General features: G+C 45.8%; 3 long non-coding RNA genes across 4 annotated transcripts; 2 read left to right on the forward strand and 1 right to left on the reverse strand.

Annotated features, from left to right (window-relative positions):
- Positions 1-2,340: 2,340 nt before the first annotated feature.
- LOC107278784 (uncharacterized) lies at positions 2,341-3,350 on the forward strand. Its single transcript, XR_001539669.3, has 2 exons — positions 2,341-2,856; positions 2,989-3,350. It is a non-coding gene; the product is annotated as an uncharacterized lncRNA (long non-coding RNA).
- Positions 3,351-4,972: 1,622 nt separating this feature from the next.
- On the forward strand, positions 4,973-6,067 carry LOC136351904 (uncharacterized). Its single transcript, XR_010735184.1, has 2 exons — positions 4,973-5,563; positions 5,769-6,067. It is a non-coding gene; the product is annotated as an uncharacterized lncRNA (long non-coding RNA).
- Positions 6,068-7,769: 1,702 nt separating this feature from the next.
- Positions 7,770-9,245, reverse strand: LOC107278783 (uncharacterized). 2 transcript variants are annotated; one of them, XR_010735183.1, is made up of 4 exons: positions 8,815-9,245; positions 8,436-8,540; positions 8,278-8,354; positions 7,770-8,213 (listed from the first exon to the last, which is right to left on the reverse strand). It is a non-coding gene; the product is annotated as an uncharacterized lncRNA (long non-coding RNA). The 2 variants fall into 2 exon arrangements; XR_010735182.1 differs by having other exon boundaries at positions 7,797-8,204.
- Positions 9,246-17,955: the final 8,710 nt, after the last annotated feature.

Consider the following 17,955-nt stretch of genomic DNA (forward strand, 5'->3'; position numbering starts at 1 on the left):
AAGAGTTTTTTTTCGCACGCGCCTAGGCTCTTGGTTTTTTCATCTTTTTTTAATCCCATCGCGCCTCCCGGCAGCTTTTGGTTTTTTTATCAATTTTTTTGTCGCCGGTTTTTTCTCCTATGTGCTTTTGGTTTTTCTCATCTGGTTTTTTAATCCGATCTTTTTGCCGCACGCCTCCCGAGTTGAACCCTGTAGCCGCGCCGCCGCTATATTGATTGTGCGTTTTCTCCTCAAAATAAAATCGATTCCCCACTCCTCCCTCATCATTTCCTCCATTATTTTCCCTTTCGATTCGGATTTAATTTGTCATATTTAATATCCGTTTAACATTTGCCGATGATAATAGCTATCTTCCCCGGTATTTTTATCTTGAGTTTTACACTCTGATTTTAGAAAAAAAAATATAAAGAGGAGATCGAGTGGATGAAACACCCTCAACTAATTTATTTTGGGTTATCGAGAAAGATTCGACTGATTTGACGAGGAACAAAGAGTTTTACGCTCTGATTTTGGAAAAAACGGAAAGAAAAGATTGAGTGGATAAAAAATCCTCAACCAATTTTAAGTGATCGAGAAAAATTCGACCAGATTTAATGGGGGAATTTTGCTTCGGTAACCATCCAGCCACGGACTATCTTCGAGGGGTTGAAGATGGTAGTAGACTATGCTAGCTGAGCTTACGGCTACTTGGCTACAGGCCAAACAGAGGGACGTAGCAGACTGGCCTAGGGCAAAAATGAAAGGAAGGCTATCTACCCTAGACCCAGGAAAGATTTTCATTAACTTTTTCAATTAAAATGTATATAGCGATCCCAATATTTCAATTTATTGCTCAGCTTTTAATATATAAGTGAAAAAACGTCTTTACAAGTTGCAACGCACGAGTCGTTGCAACGCACAAGCATTTTTTCTAGTAACTTAAAAAATAAAACAAAATATGTGGGCCAACATGTCAGTCAAATAATAAATTTTAAAATATTAGGACCCACATGTCAGTGGCCCACTTCCTCCACCTCATCCCCTCTCTTCTCTCTCTTTCCCTTCTCCTTCTCCCCTCTTCCCTTTCTTCTTCTCCATATGCGGCCGGTAGCGCACGGCTGAGGTGGTGGGCGGCGGAAGAGAGGCTTTTAATGGACCTAGTGCGGCAGGTCCACCAGTCGATGGTGAACCCGACGACGCTATCCATGGCTACGCCGCCGTAGAGGGAAGGGAGCAACGGTAGATGGCCTTGAGAGCCATGGATCCACGTCAGGTGGACACCTTGTGCCCTCGTCCGTCGTTGCTCCCGTGGTGGCGGCGTCGGCAGGCACGGTGTTGACGCCCTTGGTGCCGTGGCTGAGCATGGAGAGGGCCTTGAGGTCAGTGAGGCTCAGTTGCGGTGACACAACCCCATTCTTAAGGAGTGGTACCGATCTGAATCCCCTGAACTCATCTCACCGGTGTGTGGCTACTGTGGGCAACCGGCGAAGAGGGGCCTTCGGTGGACTTGATGGCCGACGAGCTGCTCTAGGAGATCCTGATACGCCTGCTGCCCCGCAGCATCATCAGTATTTAAGCTAATCTACACCATCGCCGAGATCTAGAGGCCCGCGGCGGCTCGTCTCCGTCGCCAACATGCGCCGCCCGTCGGCTGTATTGCTGCATCCTGCCTTCTACCATTTTCAAAAAAAAAAATTGCAATTTGGTCCTCGGCGCCAATGTCGTTAGCGCCGTCCCCCTTCACATTTCTAAATTAACTTTCATCGGGGGGCTAGGGGGACGGCGCCAACGTCATTGGCGCCGTCATATTGGACCACGGCGCCAAAGACATTGGCGCCACGAAAAGGATCATTCTAGAATAAGGTTTTTTAAGGGTCTATTTGTAGGATAAGTTTTTCAAAAGGATTAAAATGTGAAAAATCCAGCCTTGCATGACACGCTCACAGTGTTCATGGAAGTTGACTCAAATTATCATGGGGTGCGCAATATCTCAGCACCCCAAAGCACCATAGCCCTTGCACACTCTAGAAGCAATTGATATCTATACTTCTATATCTACGGCCTGTTTGGCACAGCTCCAGCTCCACCCCTCCTGGAGTTGGAGCTCAGCCAAACAGTTTCAGCTTCACCAAAAGTATGAGTGGAGCTGGATGGAGCTCTCTCACAAAATGAACTAGAGTTGTGGAGCTGAGTTTAGGCAGCTCCACAACTCTACTCCAGACTCAACTTCTGAAACTAAATTTAGGAGTTGGAGCTGTACCAAACAGGCCCCTATACTAGTATAAAAAGGAGGAGTTTTACCCTCCAATCCTACAGCCAAATCACACAGATAACGCGGTATCCGGCATCTCCATCATGTTCAATCCATCGCTAATCCTCGCCGCGTTCCCCGCCTCCGCCCTCGCACCCAAATCCCACGGCATTCAATCCATCGCGCAATCTCGCCGCCGCGACAAATCCTCAAAACCGCTGCGCTCACCCCGCCACCGCGCATCCATCCATCCATCGCCATGTCGCGCATCCTCCCCATCCCTCACCGGTGAGAGAGAGGAAGAATGTACACGCCCTCTCTCCCGCATCTCGCGGTCAGCCTCGCGCTCACCACCTGCCCTTGATTGCCATGCCAGTCCGGGCTCCAGCGCCACGGCCGGCTTCTGTCACCAGATCCGCCTCGCCTAAAGCAGCCGACGCCTGATTCTCTCTTGTGCAACTTCCATGCTTGTATGGATCCAGGCAGGCTTTCAGCCGCCAGCGGCGGCCGCTGGATGTGGCTTATCATCTCTGCCCTCGCTGCTGGATCGAGGATGCCGCTCACCACCATAGCCGTTCAAGCAGGGGAAGCTGGTCACTTCTGTGGTAGCACCGGTAATCATCGTGGTAAAGTATATGCACGATTGGTAGATTGATTGATCAATCAGAAGATACGCTCGCTTGGTCTGATGGTCTTGTTCAGTGTTCACTGTTGGCTGAGATAGATTGATTGGTTGTTTTCTCGGGAATTTGCAACAGAGGGGAATTTTCATGAAGCTCATCCATAGGTGGACGATGGACAGCAATGCCACGGAAGGCGAAAGAGCACGCCGCGACAAGAAAGCTCATGAACCAGCAGATGGACCCTTTTAATCAGACATTGCTTTCTTTTATCAGGTTTTACAGCTTGCTTACACACATACAGTGCTTGCTTTAACAAGTAGTATATGTTTATCGTGTTTAACCTACAGCTTTACAAGTCCAGGTGTTAGATTAGTTGATTCGAAGGTAATCATTTAGTTTCTCAGGGATGGTAATTTGAAGATTGTAAAACCTTCTATATTTAGGCCTATTATATCAGAGTTAATAAAATGGGACTGGAAGAGGGATTTGTGTTCTAATATGAATGTCGACAAGAAGGCAAAACTTTTGGAAAGGAATAATGAGTAGAAAGAAGAGCAACATCTGGTATGAAAGATTTCTGTAACATACACCTAATTTATATGAAACCAACCTGAAACAACAAATTGTGCTTATCAAATTGATAAGAGTACTTGCATTAGCCTATGGCTTGTGTTTTTTTTTTTTGGCTATGAAAAGCTTTGGTATACATTATATTATTTGTATTCTTCCACGGTTTCAGCTTATTTTGGTACCATATTTGAAGGATGGATTAATTCCCCCGAGCACCCCAATTGATGTTGCACAACATAAGCACCAGCTGTTAAACTATGTCACGTAAATGGAGATCTTGGCCTCACTGTCTGCTTGAGTACCCCTACAGGTGAATCCTCTTTCAATATTATATAATCTATCAACAAGTTCAAGTGAATGATTGAGCTATTAGAGGATGGCACATATCTAGCCTTGAGCTTAATCGATATCGTGAGGCAAAGGGGTTCATACAAGTATACACTAGAGGTTCAGTCGATATGATCTTTATATATGCCCGGTGGGTCAATATGTTCTGCTAGGGGCCGCCGTTGACGCGTGGACCGAAAAGGAGTTTTCGGGTTTCAACCGAGTGTACATGAACCTACAGGGTCGCACGCTTAATGGGCCGGAATAAGGGGTTTGGATGGAGATCCAATATGAGCTTAATTCGGATAGGGATCTGAATAGGATTCCTACGGGCCTTGGAGGCCCGAGTGATGGATCCTATATATTCGTGAGGGGTGCGACCGGCGGAGGCATTGCATCACGTAAGAAACCCTAGCCGTCACTTCCCTCCCCGAGCAAAACCCTAGCCGCGGGCGGGTGCTAGCACATCTGCGCGTGGTGTTCCGTCCCTGTACGTGTGGATACCGGTAGAGGCGCCGCTAGTTTGCGGTGCTGATCGGCGTGGGAGTACGGCGAGAAGAACGCACGAGGAGGAGAAGGTCGAGCCGGTGCGATCGACTACTTTCTCTACATCGCCGCGCGCTACTTCGCAAGAATTCCTTCGACTTATTAGCGCCTTTTTCCGTTGCGCAGCGCGTCGAGTGGTAATGATCTATGATCTAATACTTGCATGGTTCCTGGTTTACGCGATAGAAAATTTTGATTTATGCTGTCGTAGCCTACGCGTATCCCAACAGCTTGTGCTCTACTTTGGCACCTACCGTCCTGGGATCCCTTCGCCGGGGTGTTATCTGGTGCTCAACACCTGGGCCAACTCGGTCGCCATCATCCCGCCTCTGCACACCACCTGCGTTACCAGCATGTCGCACTGCGGCATTGGGACCGGGGTCACCATCCTACGCCACAACGACTACTACGACTACGTCCTCGTCGAGCTCTTCTCACATCAGGACACCCGAACCCATCTCGCCTCCAATAAGGTCACTCTCTTCTTGTGGTGGTCTCCTAGCTCTGGCCCGCGGTCAGTGGATACAGAAAGAGGTGCTACTCCCCATCCCTGCTTCCAATCAAGAAAAGGACGACGTGACATGGCCACCCACCTACTCCTTCCGTGCAGACATGGTGTTTGCTGTTTTGACTACCTCGCTTTGCTGGGTTGATCTTAGGACAGGGATCTTGGTCTGCGATCACATTGACAAGCTCAGCACCGGCACTGACGACGATGATGATCACCTGCTTTTGTTCTTCATCTCATTGCCTGAGGAATGCGTCATGAAGCCTAGCCTTCTATCTTGGAAGAGGTTGGCAGAAGAGCACCGCACCATGATCTGTAGGGACCCGGAGACCATCCTGTTCATCTCCATGGACAACTACATCCAAGGCCTCCCCATTGGCGATACAGTGCTCACGACATGGACTCTCAAGTTCCCACTCACGAACCATTGGACTTGGGAGAAGCACTCTGCTCCATCCTTGTTCGTGGGAGACCTTCTAAATGACCTTCCAGTCTTGAAATTAAAGAATCCAAGGATGATAGGAAGGCGCTGCACATTGCCAACTGCCCGGTCAGTAGCATTGACAGTCAAAACCATCTTATCACTAGCCTCACTATTACCGAGTATGAGAGGAAGCATGAGCAAGGGCATTGGGGAGTCACGGGATTCTGTACGAGATCAGCATTGACATGGATGGTAGAACGGTCTTGGAGTGGTCTTCTCTTGAAAGTCGCCACTCAAAGATATTTGCAGCTGAGTTTAACTGCTGCTTACAACAGGTACACTACTCCCTCTTTTGTCCATTTAAAGTGTATATAATTTTGATACGGCAAACTCTTGGAAAGTTAATTTAAAGGGTGAACTCCATTTCATCGTCACATCTGCGGTTTGCTCCTTTCCCATTTTTCCCCTTCTTTTTTTAGATTGCCCTAACTTCCTTCTCTTTTGTGAACTTTGTTTCTTCGAAACAATGGAATGGGAAAGTTTGCAGCGGAGTTGGTCATCAACATTTAAGTCGTTGAGCGACGAAGAAGTGGTTGATGAGGATGATGAAAATTGGAAGTGGGTGTTCCCGGATGAAGTGGGTAATGAGTGACTTGTTTAAGCATTTTACAAAACTAGTAATGTGCCCGTGCTAACGCTACGGCGGTATTTTATAATGCAAGTGTTGTATATTCACATTGTTGGAAAATGCTATTGACAATTCTTAGTACAAAATGTAATAGCAATGAACCGATGTTATAATCGATTGATGCATATCCTTGTTGCGTTGTTCCGACCCACCATTTCAATCTCAAAAGATTATTGACATAATCATAAAAAAACAAATTTCCACAATTGTACACTGGCAAGAAACCTAGGAAGACAGTGTCAAGCACATATATAGTCGAAGACACTGGCAAGATCCCTGTGGTTGAAGCACATAAACAGGTATGCAGCCTAGCTAAGGAAGAAGGAACGTTTGAGAAGTGGGAGTAGCTACTACATAAGTGGGATCGAACTGCATAGATCTCAGCTACTTCTTGTTGGCTTCTTCCCCAACCATGCAAAGAATTGTATATAGAGCCACCATACGCGCTGCAACATGGCCAACTGATAATATAGGATTTAGTACAGCTAGGCAATTGAAGAGACTGAGCACATACACTTTGGCTGTTTTAAATAAAACATTTTCTTTTGTATTGTCTCTGCAAGTGCTCAATCAGAAAAGGTTAATCAGAATTGTCACCAGGTGACAATCTCACAAACCAAGTAGGCAGATTTCTTTTTTATCAATGATGTGACAGATCGAATTGAACTTTTGCATATCATTATTGTAAACAAGGTAAATCCTTTTTTAATTGGTTCATGCAAATGGAAACTACATCAGAAATGTGGTGCCCTATCATGGCCTAGGTTATGCCTGAATTTTCTTGTGCCTTGCTAAAGAAAGAACTGTCCATGTTTCTTCATATTTGAAGATTCAAATAATTCCAGTTTTTCCATTTCGCAATCAATCACTGACTCTCTGTTAAAACCAAGAAGAGAGAATCCATTATATGCCACTGACTTTGTCACATGTCTATGATTTGCCACTGACTTTCTCACGTTCTTACAATATGCCATCAACTTTTTCTTAACTTCTACGATTTACCATCGCTGTCCAGTTAGCCTTTGTTAGCACCGCACAATTTTATCTAAATGACCAAAATACCCCTAGGACAAAAACTTCCAAAATTTGGACAAAAATTCGAAAATATCATATTATAAACACAAGATTATAAACATTCAAATTTTGGCCAAAAACTTAAAATATGATATTTCATAATGTTTATCCAAATTTTGAAATTTTTTGTCCCAGGGGTATTTTAGTCATTTGAGCAAATTTATAGAGTACTAACGGAGGCTAACTAAACGGCGATAGTAAATCGTAGAAATTAAGTAAAAGTCGATGGCATATTGTAAACTTGATAAAGTCAGTGGCAAATCGTAGATCCGTGACAAACTCAGTGGCATATAATAGGTTCTCTCCAAGAAAAATCAGGAGAAACTAAAATTAGTGAAAGAACATACCATAATGGCTAGAATGTTTGATCTGCACCGATGACGCCTGAAACTGACCCAGGGAGGTGAAACTAAAATATCAATTCTGAATCATCATGCGTTGCTGTCCTCAATTACATCAAGTAGTGATCATTCAAAACACATAGGCTTACATCGCAAGGAGCCAAGGTAACAGGAAAAACCAACATTTAAGTGCTGTTGAAAAAGACACTAATTCCATCCAAACACCATAATACAGGATTTAGTACAGCTAGGCAATTGGAGAGACTGCGTACATACACTTTGGCTGTTTAAAATAAAACATTTTATTTTGTATTTTCTCTGCAAGTGCTCAATCAGAAAAGGTTAATCAGAATTGTCACCAGGTGACAATCTCACAAACCAAGTAGGCAGATTTTTTTTTTATCAATGATGTGACGGATCGAATTGAACTTTTGCATATCATCACAAACTGAGATTGTTACGATGAGTCTAAAACAAGACTAATTATAACAGCAAAATAAACCCAAGCCATAATTATGAATTGTCCATGCTTATCTAACATCTAGAATATTTCATTCCTCGATTTTTCATCTTTCTCAACAAACAAGGTGGGCTAGCGACCAAGCAGAAACCTATTGGGTAGCTGGAAGTGTGGCTGGAAATCTATTTGTCATTTCTCTCTAGGCTAAAAACTACATCTTGATTCTGGAAGTGGAGCTAAGACACCTATTGGATCGAGTTGGGCTGAAAAAAGAATGTTCTATCTGAGACACCAATTGAAACACATACAGTTGCATATCTCTCTGAAGAAATTGCCTGCAGCCTCTTACATCTTCCAATTCTGCAAGCAAGCAAGGTAGCAGGCTAGCGGCCAAGCGGAAACCTTGAGTCCAGCTGCACTGACTGACATGATGATTTAAATAACATTGGAAGTGTAAATTAAATGATAAGTGACATGATGATATACCGCATATTGTCAACACATTTTTGTTTTGGCACTGAAGCAACAAGCATGGGCCTCAAACTTGGAAGAGTTTCGAGCGGCTGTAAAATAAACTAATGAGGCGAATCCCATATTCCCATCAGCTAGGCAATAAACACTTAATGAATGAGAGAGCACAATACCACAATTCGATTTAATCATCTTGTCAATGTTAACAAATTAGACCCGAGTTCCTACACTCCTGCGGCACGGGCTGCTCTCATACATCCGCACCAGGGCTATTTCGTCTTCCCAAAAAACAGAAAACATAGTTGAGCCTTCAAAAGCAAAAGCTTATATGCAGGGTATTGAGCATTATCGCTGATTAGAAAATAGTCCCTGTTCTAAACCAAGAGATTGAGTGCAAGTAGGTATTTATGATGTGAAGTAGGAAACTTTCCCTTCCTCCCAGATCATAGAAAAAAAATATTTCTACTTCACAGGATTTTATACATGAAGGAGCACAAAGAAATGTTTCAAATATTAACAAACAGAATGGACCTGTTTCAATGAGAAATTTACCTCGGTGGTGAGCGCGGGTGGAGCCTGGTTTGGGCACTGCGAGGGCAACCTTCTTGGATGATCATCCGCGACGGGCGGAGGTCAAGGGCAGAGCTACAGTGTGGCCATGGACGACAACAGTCAACAGGTCTGACGCAGGTGAAATAGACATTGTCCAGTACGGCGTTGCAGGCGATAGGATATTAGTGGCAAGCCCTTATCCGACAGCGCTGTGGAGATTGGTGTCCCGGAATTACCCAATCTACTTTATTGTCCCAGACATCTACGCATTTTGTACCAAACAAAAAAGAAAGATAGTAGGCATGCAGATCAGATAACCATTATTGTTACCTTTTCAAAGAACAAATAAGTAATGAACAAAAATCATCAATTTTTATCCCAATCCATTTTTCTGTCGCCCCACTGTGGGGAGAAACTCCCTGCCCGACAAACAAATGAAAAGAGGAAAAAGGGAAAGAGGAAGCGAGCAATTAGGGGGAAAACGAAAATGGATTTCCAGATTGAAACTAAAAAGCGGTCTTTTTGTTTGAAGCGATGGGACCAAAGTCCAATGTCCTCAATGCAACTTCGTCTGATAAACTGATCGTATGTTTGATCATGCAACTACATATTGAAAATTACTACTCCCTCCATCCCAAAATATAAGCATTTTTTGAGTCTCACTACGGTCTCCGTTATACTACTTTGACGAACAACATCTACGAAAGTAAAATGTTTTAAATAAAAAGAGTTGCATATTATGATAGTTCATTTAATGATAAATATAGTAAGATTAAATTTATATGATTAATCTTTTTATTTTTTTTTGCTATTAATAGTCAAAATTTAAAAGTTTGACTTGTCTCTATTCTAAAAATGCTTATATTTTGGGACGGAGGGAGTATGTATGTGCAGAGATAAAGAGGTATCAAACTACACATTGAGGACACAATTATTTGATGAACTGAGTGGAAGATTAGTTTCCTTCTCTCCATTCTTCTCACGTTGATTTCTGTTAATTTGATAATGGTGGTTTGTATTATCGGGTTCGGTGTGGGTGAACAATTTTTTAGCTACAAAAGAAGTACTTGAGCTCAACTTGGTGGGATGTTTGCGATAAGATTATCGTGGAAAGTTTGTTGGGATATGGACCTAGGGTAGTTGATTATGATGCAAAGTATTTATTTATTGCCATTTTGCATGTAGGGTAGCACACCTGCAGTTATGGATTTCCTTGGTACACTAAGAGTGAGATTCCATTTTATGAGTGAATTTGTTAGGTCAGGTAGAGAGAACAACTATTGTGGTGGAACGGAGGCAATTTCTTATATCAGTCGGGATAATGAGTGCCTTTCTGAGTTATTTGGAGCTTTGTGTGAGCACTGCAAGGTTAAGGAAGGAACCATGCTGCACTGGCTGTTCCCAGGCAAAGATTTAGCATCTGGTCTGCGTGCATTGTTGGATGATATGGTTTGTCAATACATATTAGATTGTACTGATGAACTTGGTGTGGCTGAAGTATATGCAGAGGAACCATTTTCATTGATGTCTCCGATGGAGATGGTGATAACAGTTATTATGATGCAGAGAAGGAAGATGCTAATGCTGATAGTTCAGAAGAAGAAGAGGCCAATGATGAGAATGAGGCAGAACATATGGGCATTGTGGTTGGGGATGTAGGTAGCTAATGCAACTGAATAAAGGATGGTTGTTTATGAGATGGATGCAGAACCCATTGCCAGTCGGGAGGATTCAGAAGGAGACATCATTTACATGCAGACGTTGATGATGTGCTCCACTAGTATCTCGCCGAGGATGACGAGGGTAGTGTGTAGTTGCAGCTTCGCTCTTTTCCCATTTGATTGTCCTTGTGAGATTATTGGCAGTGGCACTATGGGTTCCATCTTGTTTATGTGAATTTATGAGATTTCCGCTGCTATCTTTTGTATTGTATGATGGGTTTATGAGAACCCGATTAAATCATATGTACCCTGCATTTATGCATTTGTGATGTTTAACAATTGCAGTAAGAGATCTGCCAATACGATTCAAAGAGCTCTCGCGCTGCTCTCACGCGGGCAGCTCGGGAGCGAAACCCTAGCCGCCCCCTCCCAACGCCTCCAGCCGCCTCGCCGCTGCCGGAAACCTTGCAGCCGGCCGGGAAGGCGGCGGCGGGGAAAATGCACCAGCAGCGGAGCATCCCCTCGGCGTGGGAGGGGCGCGACGCACGCATGGCGGAAGGTGGCGGCCGGAGCAGCCGGCGGGGCGGATCCCATCGTGCCGGACGGGGATCCGGCCTCCCCAGTGGAGGATCTGGCCTCCGAGAGGCCAGATCGAGAGAGGGGCGGCGGCGGTGCGGCAAGACGGCGGGCGGCCTCGAGCTCGCGACGATGGCGGCGCGGCAAGATGGCAGGCGGCCTCGCGCTCGCGGCGGCGGCGCGGCTCGAGTGGCTTCGGCGGGAGCTCGAGGCAGCTAGTGGGTAGAGCGCCTGCGGCTGGCGGGCGGCAAAGGCGCTGCGCGCACGTAGGCACGGCCCGGTCGGCGGAGGTTGCTCGCAGAGGTGGCACCGCGGCAGACTCGCAGCGAAGGTGGTGACTGCGGGCAGCCGGCGGGAAGAGCAGCCCGGCCAGCACGCAGCGGAGGCTGACCGACCGGATCTAGAGGGTGGCCGGCTGGCGACGGCAGTTGGCGACGGCAGCGGCGGTCGTGCTCACGGTGGTGCTCGCGGTAGTTGCGGTGGCGTCGGCTGACCACGGCGGAGGACATGGTAGCGGCGTCGGGCTGGCTGCTTGGTGGCGGAGGGCGACGACACAGCGGTTTGCGGAGGAGGAGGCTGGCGTCGGTGGCAGCGGCGACGACATCGATGGCTGTAGAGGCGGTGGCAACGTCGGCGGATGGGGGTCGCTGGTGACATCAAGTGGAAGCGGGGAAGGAGTCGGGTGCGAGGTGAGGATGGCGACGGCGAGGTGGCTGGGCGTTCGGCAGCTGCGGCTGCAGTGGTGGTCACTGCGATTGAAATCACAGTCACTGGAGGCATGGCGGACTCGGATGGCTAGCCGAGGGCGTGGCAGACGGCTACATCTGGCGAGGGCGTGGCAGACGGCTACATCGTTTGGTGGAGGGGTCGGAGACCGGCTTGGCGCGGAGAGGCGCAGCCGATGGCAGCGGAGGCCGGCTCGGCGCGAGAGGTGAAAGTGCATTAATCCCCCTAGTGGGTTTTGGTGATTAATGACAAATGTGGTTAAGGGACTAATGAGTTCATTGAGTGACTTTCAGGTGCATTAGTCCAAGGTGTGGAAGATGGATGCTTGGAGACCCCCAAAAAGTACAAAATCAAAGCGGACCGGAACTCGAGAAGTGTATAGGATAGTTTATCTTTTGAAATCGAGCTTTTAGGAAAAACCGTACTATTAAGAGGGGTTCCATGTGATGCTCTGAGATATATCAAGTGCTCTTAGTGTGAACCAAGTGTCAAGTTTCCCTAGGAGTCTTTTTTGCAAATACTCCATCTGTCCAAAAATGCAAGTCCGGAACTTCCTGTCTTCCAGGTCCGGAAGTTCCGGTCTTGTGAAAAAGATTTTTCTAAGTGTAGTCCAGAAGTTCTGGTCTTCTAGGTCCGGAACTTCCTATCTAGTTTCTAGTTCAAATTTGTGAGTAACGGCTAAATGACGTCACCTAGCCGTTATACATATACAGCTCGTTTCCAGCTCGTTCCTTGTCTATTCCACTTTTCACTTTTCAAACCTAGAGCTATTGCTAGCCTCTCCCAAGTGTTTCTTGCCTTCTCCACTCAATCTAGAGCCTAATTCTTGTGAGAAAGAGAGATTGAGAGGGAGAGAAGAAGATTTGGAGATGTGTGAAGACTAGGATCTTGGGTGAGCACTTGGAATATCTCGTGGGCTGTCATCTCGGTGCTTATTACTCTTGGAGATGATCTCCTAGACGGTTAGGTGTCGCCCACGAGAATCCGTTGCATATTGTGGATGTCCCAGGTAAGTTTGTGAAGGATTTCCTCTCCTCCGAAAGGGAACGAAGTAAGTTAGTGAAGTTCTTGTGCTGAGATTCTAGAGGCTTTCCAAGTAGAGCAACCCACACTTGTGGTGGATTTCTAGAAGTAGATTGAGTTGGATCTTGGTGGTCACTCAATTCTAGAAATTTGCCTAGGGGTGTTTGGGGTTGAAGGCTGTGGATTTCCTCTGGGGTTTTTGCACAAGTGAGGCAAGGGGTTAATCGAGACCCAGCTCTTTGGAGCTTCTCAACGGAGAGTAGGATCGCAAGATCCGAACTTCGGGAAAAAATTGCTCTTGTCTCTTTCTGTGATGTTTCTGTGGATGATTCTGTGATATATCCTCTGCTTAGAATACCTGCGCACCATCTTGTGAAGATTGGCTTAGTCTCTTGTTTCGAATTTTGAATTTCATCTATATTCTGTTACCCGGAAGTTCCTGTGTTAAGAACACCGGAAGTTCCGGGCCTGGGAGGCCGGAAGTTCCGGAGTTCCTTACCAGGAAGTTCCGGATCTGTTTGAATTTTACCGTTGCGATTTGTTTTTATGTTTTCAGGGACAGCCTATTCATCCCCCCTCTAGGCGTCATCAGCGCGTTCAATTGGTATCAGAGCAAGGTGCTCTTGATTCAAGCTTCACCGCTTTGAGTGATCCACGATGTCGGACTTAGGGGGAAAGAACGGGGAAAATGGAAATGAAGATGGAGCGAGCAGCAAGGGAACTCCATCACCCAAGGGAGCTACTATACCTTTTGATTACAGCAAACTTACCATTCCCTCTCACAACTTTGTCTCCATGCCTTCCGGGCGTGCTCCTCAATTTGATGGGACACATTACGCCGCTTGGAAGCACAAGATGAAGTTGCATCTAATCTCTTTGCATCCATGTATTTGGAAAGTTGTTTGTACAGGTGTTGATGTACCCCATGATGACATGGAGCTCACTTCGGAGCAAGAGCAACTCATCCACCGCAATGCTCAAGCTTCCAATGCAATTCTCTCCGCCTTGAGTCCAGAGGAGTTCAACAAGGTTGATGGGCTTGAGGAGGCCAAGGAGATATGGGATACTTTGCAATTGGCTCATGAGGGTTCACCCGCTGTTCGTGAGGCCAAGATTGAATTATTGGAAGGAAGGCTTGGAAGATTTGTGATGGATGACAAGGAGATACCACAAGAGATGTATGATAGGATGATGATTCTTGTCAACAAGATCAAAGGACTTGGGAGTGAGGACATGACAAATCACTTTGTTGTCAAGAGACTTCTCCGTGCTTTTGGTCCAAGAAATCCCACTCTTGTATCAATGATAAGGGAAAGAAAAGACTTCAAGAGGCTCACCCCAAGCGACATTCTTGGAAGAATTGTGTCTCATGAGATGCAAGAAGAGGAAGCTCGTGAAGTGAGGCAAATGGTGAAGAATGCCGCCATGATCAAAAATCAAGAAGTTGTTTTGAAGGCAAAACAAGAAGAAGAGTCAAGTTGTGAAGAAAGTGAAGATGAAGAGATGGCTTTTATTGTCAAGAGATTCAAGCACTTTCTTCGCAAGAGTGGCTATGGCAAAGGGAGGAAGAATGATGACAAGGGAAAGCGGCAATCAAAGAGAGCTTGCTTCAATTGTGGTGAATATGGCCACTTCATTGCCGATTGTCCTAAGTCAAATGAAGCTAAGGCTAAGGGAGGCAAGAAGAAGCCGGAGCGTGCTCATGTGGCGGAGGCACACATGGCGGAGGTGTGGTACTCCGGAGATGAGGAAGATCCCGAGGTCAAGCCCAAGCCCAAGCCAAAAGACAAGGTTGAAGGAGAAGGTGGTGTTGCTACCGTCGCCTTGAAGTCATCTTCTTCAAGCAAGGAGCGTCTCTTCAACAACTTGAGTGATGACGACGATGACTCCTACCACTACTCTTGTTTCATGGCCCAAGGCCGCAAGGTGATGACTCAAAAGCCCTCTCACACCTCTCTTGATGTTGATTCTAGTGATGAGGAAAGTGATAATGAATTAGATGATGTGCTTAAGAGCTTTAGCAAACCCGCTATGCAACATTTGGCTAAGTTAATGAGAGCTTTGGATAGTAAAGAACAATCTCTCGAAAGACAAGAAGAATTACTTATTCTTGAGAAGAAAAGAAACCTTGCCTTAGAGGAGAGCCTAGCTAAAAAATGTGCTAAAAATGAACAACTAGCTAATGAGCTTAATTTGGCTAATGGTTCTCTAGCTAGCCTTAGGGATGTCAGTGAAACTCTTCAAGAGAAGTTTGCTAGTTTAGACAAAAGTCATAAAGATCTTGAAGTTCAATTTGACACTCTTTGGAATAGCACTTCTCAACCAAATGTGGTTTCTAATTCTTCCAACCCATCTACTAGCAATGGTTGTGCTAGGTGTTACAATATTGATTTGAACTCTCATGCTACTAATATTGATGCTATGCAAGCTCTTAAGAAAGAGAATGAAAGGTTAGGCACATTGGTGAAATATGGATGCATAAAGACATACCATTCAAAAGATGCCCTTTACAAGACCATCACCGCTCATCCTAACAAGGATGGACACGGGCTCGGGTTTTCTGGTGGAAGTCCTGTGTTTAAGCGTGTGATGGTAAATGGGAAAGAATGCTTGATGTTTGTAAGAGAAGGAAAAGCTCCACAAGCAAGTGAGATGACTTGTCCCCTCACTGGTCAGACACCCGGAAGTTCCGGGCAAAATGACCGGATGTTCCTGCCCTGTAAGACTGGAAGTTCCGGACATTTTGTCAGGAAGTTCCGGGCTTCTGATAGGCCGAAGGGGCTGACCGGAAGTTCCGGGTATAATGCTAGGAAGTTTCAGCCAGAGGGTCTTTACTATGATTCATATGTAATTTCCAAAAATTCAGAGGGCAAAGTGGTTGCTTATTTTAATGGGAATTACAATGATGAGTACCGCACTTGTGTGTGGGTGCCAAAGGCTTTGGTGACTAACATCAAGGGACCCAAACTTAGACAAGTTTGGTTTCCTAAATCCCAAGCTTGATCTCTTTTGTAGGCATACTCCTCCGGTGGCTCAAGTTGGGTTGTGGACAGTGGCTGCACCAATCATATGACGGGAGAGAGGAGTATGTTTACAAGTCTTGATGAGGAGGGTGGAAGTCGTGAAAATATTGTCTTTGGAGATGATGGTAAAGGAAAGGTAATGGGTCTCGGTAAGATTGCCATTTCCAAGAATCAATCTCTTTCTAATGTCCTCCTTGTCAATTCTTTAAGCTACAATTTATTATCCGTGTCTCAATTGTGTAAGTTAGGATTTAATTGCTTGTTTACCGATGTGGATGTGACCGTTTTTAGGCGAGATGACTCTTCCATAGCATTCAAGGGTGTGTTAAAGGGTGATCTCTATCTCGTTGATTTCGACGTAGATAGAGTGAATCCGGAGGCATGCTTGATTGCTAAATCCTCTATGGGTTGGCTATGGCACCGTAGGCTAGCCCATGTTGGAATGAGGAATTTGGCATCTCTTCTAAAAGGGGAACACATTCTTGGTCTATCTAATGTTTCTTTTGAGAAAGATCGTGTGTGTAGTGCTTGCCAAGCTGGGAAGCAAGTTGGGAGTCCACATCCTATAAAAAACATCATGACTACAACAAGACCACTCGAGCTTCTTCATATGGATTTATTTGGGCCCGTGGCCTACATAAGCATTGGAGGTAACAAGTATGGTTTCGTCATTGTTGATGATTTTTCACGTTTCACTTGGGTGTACTTTCTCCATGACAAAAGCGAAGCTCAAGATGTCTTCAAGCGCTTCGCAAAGCAAGCCCAAAACCTCTATGATCTCACTATCAAGAGGGTGCGAAGCGACAATGGAGGAGAATTCAAGAACACTTAAGTGGAGGAATTTCTTGAGGAAGAAGGAATCAAGCACGAGTTCTCCGCCCCCTATGATCCTCCCCAAAACGGCATTGTTGAGAGGAAGAACCAAACCCTCATTGAAGCCGCAAGGGCAATGCTTGATGAGTACAAGACTTCGGATGTATTTTGGGCGGAGGCCGTGAGTACCGCATGTCATGCCATCAATCACTTGTACCTCCACAAGATCCTAAAGAAAACCTCATATGAGCTCTTGAGTGGTAAGAAGCCTAATGTTTCATATTTTCTTGTCTTTGGGAGCAAATGTTTTATTTTAAGTAAGAGGCCTCGCTCATCTAAGTTCTCACCTAAGATGGATGAGGGATTCTTATTTGGCTATGAATCAAATGCACATGCCTATCGTGTCTTCAACAAAACCTCCGGTATTGTTGAAGTCACTAGGGATGTGACATTTGATGAATCTAATGGCTCCCAAGGAGAGCAAGTTGTTGTACATGTTGTAGGGGATGTGGATCCAAGTCAAGCTATAGGTACTAAGGCTATTAGAGACATACGACCAGTCGAGACGCAGGATGACCAAGAAGATAGGGATCAACCTCCGTCATCGACATCCAATAGCCCTACAAGTGCTGTGTCTGTTGAGCCGGAAGTTCTGGGTCCTATTGACCGGAACCTCTGGACATCTCCAGGCCCGGAAGTTCCGGGTTCTATAGTCCGGAATCTCCGGACCAGTGGCAGTGAAGATGCACAAGTGAATGGGCACTACGCCAGATCCTCACACCTCTGACGGGATACCTGTGACGGGCAAACAATCACCGTCACTAGTGGCCATTACCTTTGACGGGTTATACGGGATGCCGTCACCGGTGAGGCATCCGGCCGCGGCCCGTCACAGGTATCTCCTCACCTGTGACGGGCCGAAAGGAAAACCCGTCACAGGTATACCAGTGACGAGTTTTGCTTCCAACCCATCACTGGTATCCCCTCACCTGTGACGGGCCGAGACATTACAAGCCGTCACAGGTGATGGGCCGCCACCTGTGACGGCTTTCATTTCTGGCCCGTCACAGGTGAGAGGATACCAGTGACGGGCCACTGAATTGAAGCCTGTCAAAGGTATGACCAATACCTTTGACGGGCCTTTTTTATCTAACCCGTTTGAGGTGTGTTGGGTCTATAAATACCCCCTAAACCGCCAACTGCTTTCCATCCCGACCATTTTACTGTTCACAAATCGGTTGGGAGGGCAAGGGGGGCGATTTTTTGCTAAAATTCAAGGTAAAAAACACATTATTCTCCATTCGTTCTCAATATATCGA

The sequence above is a fragment of the Oryza sativa genome, chromosome 9, assembly GCF_034140825.1.
Source record: "Oryza sativa Japonica Group chromosome 9, ASM3414082v1".
Taxonomy (NCBI): Eukaryota; Viridiplantae; Streptophyta; class Magnoliopsida; order Poales; family Poaceae; genus Oryza; species Oryza sativa.